The sequence below is a fragment of the Aplysia californica genome, unplaced genomic scaffold (genome assembly GCF_000002075.1).
Source record: "Aplysia californica isolate F4 #8 unplaced genomic scaffold, AplCal3.0 scaffold00821, whole genome shotgun sequence".
NCBI lineage: Eukaryota > Metazoa > Mollusca > Gastropoda > Aplysiida > Aplysiidae > Aplysia > Aplysia californica.
Window position 1 is genome coordinate 261,754 of NW_004798091.1, and position 5,737 is coordinate 267,490.

A 5,737-nucleotide genomic window follows, 5' to 3' on the forward strand; every position below is an offset into this window, starting at 1 on the left:
CCCCCCCCGAGATGTATCCGTTCTACTTCTACGTACCGTTCTACAATGCTGTTTCTATTCATCCAAAACCGTAGCCCTGTCCGGAACTTATAGCCTCGCCCGTCAGGATGGTTCCACAGAGAGAGCTGACGTCGGATAAGTGCGCTGGTCAAGCAATACATTCCGAACTGGAAAGGGAGGGATGGATGACGGGGAAAAAAATAACTTTTACTTCTTATTTTGCAGAAGGATAGGTGTCACTTCGTGGGCATCGGAGTCATTTGATGTAGTTTCTCTAGAGTGTGATGATACATGGTTTTTTTTGTAAGTGTTTTACGGCGCTCGCAACTGCATAAGGTCATATGAGCGCGGTGGGGAACACCAAACATGTTCAGTTGGTAGAAAATTTTGAATTTTGCCCGGGTGGCGGCCCAAGCCTACTCTCATCGATTTAGACCACCAAGGGATCTTTAACGTGCGCAACTTACATACGGGACCTTCGGGGTTTTTCGCCCTTTCCGAGAAGGCTAGGTGTAGATCTTTCCTACGAGAAGATCAGGGGTGTGGCTGAAAGACAGCAGTAAGAAGGAGCCAAGGAGTAGCTGTTGAAAGGCTGGAGAAAGAGTCAGGAACCCAGAGGAGGGGCAAAGGAGGTGTGAGGGTGGGGGCAGAAAGTGGAGACAAAAGCAGACGATAGAACATTGCCAGAGAGCAGGAAAGAGGTAAAAGGAGACAATTTTAGAAAATAAAATGTTTCCATCGCTACCCGGATTCGAACCCCGGACTTTTGAATGAGAGGCGAACACCTTAACCTCTAGGCCACGACAGCCCCCACGATGCGTGTCTGAGAACTGCTATTTGTCTGTGAGTGTGCATAGCTTGCTCATGAAAAATCCAGCTCGCAAAACTGTGTTGATCATTTTTCGAATCATATGAGAACGTCGGACTTACAAAGCACAACAAAGACAGACAGCATCTTTCAGCCTGTCCCTGGTGATACATAGACCCTCCTTCCTAATATCAAAATACATAATCAGCACTGAGCAATGCTGATAGCTTTAAATACCTTATTGTAGTAGACAATATTCAAATGTTCACATCTGTGTAGACATAGCTTTACGTATGAATGAAGCCGACACAGTACATCCTTTGGAAGACAGAGCAAGGGTTTTGGACTGTTGAGACTTTCGCACAGAGACAAAGTTGAAAGTCTACAATGCTGTGGTCCTCCCGATCCTTTTGTATGGTGCCGAGACGTGGATGGTGTGTTAAAACCATGCCAAGAAGATTTATAATTTCCATAGGAAATGCTCCTGGAGAATTCTTGGCATCAAATGACAGGATAAGATACCAGACACTGAAAGCAGTCTCAGTGGGCAGCAAATCATAATATGAGGCTTCACGAACAAGAAGTACAGAAACCAAGAGAGAAGTCCGCATGCTGCGCACATCCACAAGTGGAAGTGGAGCCTTTAAATGTTTGAAATGTGGCAAACTTTTTTCTGTCTGAATTGGTCCCATTGGCCACAGCAGAAGTCACGAATCTTAACCTTTAATTCTTCTAACTAGTCTATTTCGCTGGACAAATATTCTGTTCTGCGAATGTATTGGTCATCATCAGAAAATGTCAGACGAGCTTTTATAGTTTTTTAGGCTGACCATCTAGAGAGCGATTTGCTGTACTTTTCTTTTTGAAAGTCGATCTTTGCCTTCCATTCGGAACTTCCTTGGCACATCGGGTGTCTCCATTATCTGTGGCACCAGCATAGAGGTAGCCATGACGTCCTTCACGAAAGACTATTGATTTACGTTTTATTTTATAGAAAAGAGACTTCAACCAGACCTTGGGCCTTTTAAATTCTCTTCCGTCGCCCTTACATACAACAAACCTTGTATGTCTCCAGGGCTGATCAAACAGGCTAAAGATACTAAGCATAGCTAACGTGCCTGGGCAACTGACTCCAGAGTACAGATAGGAAATTAAACGTGAAGATGAGATTTAAAAAAGGGGTGTAAGTCAATTTTGACAAAAACCTAGGAGCTCTTTATATGACGACGCACATCAGAGAAGATTAAGCTGCAAAGACGTTGAATGAAACGACTGGTTGGCTTTAAATCAGTGCTTTGGCCTTTACAAATCATCCAAACTGTTTAATTTATAATTTAAACAATTCGTCTGTTTTTATACTTTTCTCGATCGAAAAGATCCCATGGCTACTTAGACCCTTTATTTTTCTTGACCCTTCAAATGTAATCATAGCTATAAGTGTAATATTTTACGTCCTTTTTGACACAATCCGTTCATATAGAAGGCGGGATGTTTCCAATCTGCCTGTCAGAACCAACTCTGGATAGATGGGATATAGCCAGCCACATGGAGAATAGATGGAGGTTCTTGATTTTAAAAAACCCACCTACATCCTTACTCTTTTATCGAACCTACGTCTTCTGACTGCAACGGTAAAACGCACAATAATCGTCAAAAGCATAATCGCAACACCACCGACGCCGACAGTACAGAAAGTTCATCGTGCACCCACCTCTCTTTTTATATGTGAGGCAGCGTGGTGGAATCAGGCTCTCGTCAATTTTTGGGCATGTAGAGTTATTGATATCATCTTAAAGCTTGTTCACTAGTTTTTATTTGGATGAAAAAAATATCCATTAATCTTGAATACAAGTCGAGATATCTGCAGAAGAAGGAGGTGGGGGTCACCTGTTTTTCAGAGGTAAAACCAGTGAGAAAATGGCCGCCAAAGATTAGTTATTTCTTTAGCTTGAGAGTCCGTGATAACTGAAAATTTACATTTTTTGTGCCTTTAATCAACGTTTTTCAGAAAAATCAACACAGAAAAGAGTTCTTTAATGAGCATGAAAGGTGTTGGGTCAAAAAACAAAAATATTGATAAAAACTCACAAACCTGTGGAAAAATGCAAGTTTCTTCACTTTGCTTATTTTGACGAGAGCCTGATTCCACCACGCTGCCTCACATATATGGTATTTATCTCGTTCTACTTCACTGTATGACAGGGGTCGCCAAACTTTTGGTTCAATGTGGGACAGATAACAGAGATAGTGGTGAGCACAGGACGGATAGCTACGGGTGTATTTGTTCTATACAATACACTGAATGAATACAAATTGTGTGTGTGTGTGTGTGTGTGTGTGTGTGTGTGTGTGTGTGTGTGTGTGTGTGTGTGTGTGTGTGTGTGTGTGTGTGCCTGGAGAAAGGCCCCAGTTGTCGGACATTTTAGATATTGAATACCGGGCATGTTGTAGTGTCAAATCGAATGTTGAACTCGCTGATTTAAAAAAAAAAAATCAAATTTCTTGAGTAGTTTTAAAGAGATGCCACATTTGGTAAACCCGATTTCTATCACATTTTTAACTTTTGGTGAAATACATGTTGGAAAAATAATTAATTCATTATATATTTGGCAACTTGGAAACACATGTGTCACTTTTCCCATAAAACTACGACAGCTACAGAGTTGAAAGTTGGCAAGTACCTGCAAAAACATAGATAGGTCCCCATGACGGAGGCCGATATTTTACTTATTCATTTCCTGAATTTAGAAATATATATTTGACAAAAAGTTCCCGTCTTTCTTTGGCCTTTGTGATTATTCTACTGAGAAACGAAACAAATCTGCGTAGCTCTCCTTCACAACGGAGGTTCATTACCGCTCTTTAACGTTCGCCTAAGAAACACGATTCAAGAGACGGGGTGAGTAATTTTTTAGACTCACCTGTAGTACGTGGAGACGAGATCATGTGTATGCATCCAAAGAGTTGTTTTCGACATAGGGCCCAAAGAGAAAAACTGTTTTATTACTCAGTCAAATTTTTTTGAAAAAAATATTTTTGTATGGTCGCTAGCCTGTAGAAGTGCCATGCAAAGTTTCGTGGACATAGGGAAATTTGTCAATGAGCGAGAATGTTTAACGCTCTCAGAGGAAAGTGAACAAGCTATAGACACCGTCTCTGTGATTTTGAAGACGTCTGTGTGTTCTTTTTACAGTGTAGCAGCCCTTTCGTGGATTATTTTTTTTCTTAGTGCTTTTTTCTGATGGTGTAAGGCGAAACCCGTATTTTGTGATTGTGAAGGGCGAGACAGCAGTACACTAAAGCAATGTAGATCAAGAGAGGAGTTAATCAAGGCAGACCTTATCTAAAACAATATAGATCTAGAAGCCAGGTGTGACTGTGAAATGCTAGACAGCAAGGTACATGTACATGTAAAAAGCCTCCTCGGCGTAGACCAGTAAGAGCAATGACGCCAAGGCGTCGACCCCGAGCAAAGCCGGGTACTCAGCTAGCAATAAAATATTTAGACTGAAAATATAAAATCCTTTCAATATGTTATTAAGAAACAGTTAAACGTGTGTTTTCTGATGAAATGAAAACTTTGACCTGGTTCTACTTTTGGCCTTTTCACCCCTTGCACGGTTGCTCAAAAAAAGTTTTTCCGACAACTGGGACCCTTCTCCGGTCACTCCCACACAAATTACAAATAAGGGCAACCAACCCATTGATTTATGAATCACAACTTAACTACAAAATGCACACAAAACAGTTTTTAAAAGAACACAATTATGACAGTATTTACCACAAGGTCATAAAAATAAATATTGTTGCAGAAAGATAATACGATGTATCATATTATTATGGCAGGGTAGAATAAGAAATGAAGAGCTGTGGGAAAGGACAGGACAAAAGGATATAGAAGTAGAGATAGGACTAAGAAAGTGGCGATGGATGGGACACACCTTCAGAAAGCCTAGCAGAAACATCACAAGACAGTCACTACATGGGAACCCACAAGCAGCGCAAGGCAGGGGTAGGCCACGGGAAACATGGAGGAGATGCGTGGAAAGGGATATGAGAGAGATGAAGCTCCCTTGGAACGAGCTTGGAAGGATGGCTCAGGACAGCGATAAATGGAAGGAGCTTGTTTGTGGCCTATACCCTGCCAGGGGTGAAAGGATGTCCTAGGACAGAGATAAATGGAAGGATCCTGTATGTATGTGGCCTATACCCTGCCAGGGGTGAAAGGATGGCCCAGGACAGAGATAAATGGAAGGAGCCTGTATGTATGTGGCCTATACCCTGCCAGGGGTGAAAGGATGGCCCAGGACAGAGATAAATGGAAGGAGCTTGTATGTATGTGGCCTATACCCTGCCAGGGGTGAAAGGATGGCCCAGGACAGAGATAAATGGAAGGAGCTTGTATGTATGTGGCCTATACCCTGCCAGGGGTGAAAGGATGGCTCAGGACAGAGATAAATGGAAGGAGCTTGTATGTATGTGGCCTATACCCTGCCAGGGGTGAAAGGCATTGATGATGACCATAGTATTATTATCGTGTACACGGAGTGTGCACGTATCTGATCTCACAACCCGCACATCAGTTGCAGGCTCTGAAATCTTTAAAAGCACATTTGACAAAAAAAATAATGAAATGGTACAGGTTTAAGGCCCCTTTCAACACTATTATGTTATTGAAGAAGCGAGACCTCCGAGTTCAACGACCAACTCTGAAAGGACCGAACCAAATAGTAAATTCATGTTGAAGTGCCTTTCTCAAAGACACAACGTCGGTCCGAGCTGAGGCTCGAACCCCCGAACCTGCAATCTCGCGACTACGAGTCAGGTAGCGTAACCATTGGACTACCAACGCTACTAACTCGTTAGATGTTTTGTAGCGTTCAGTGAAATGAATTTGACCCCCCCCCCCCAAAAAAAAAGAAATCCATA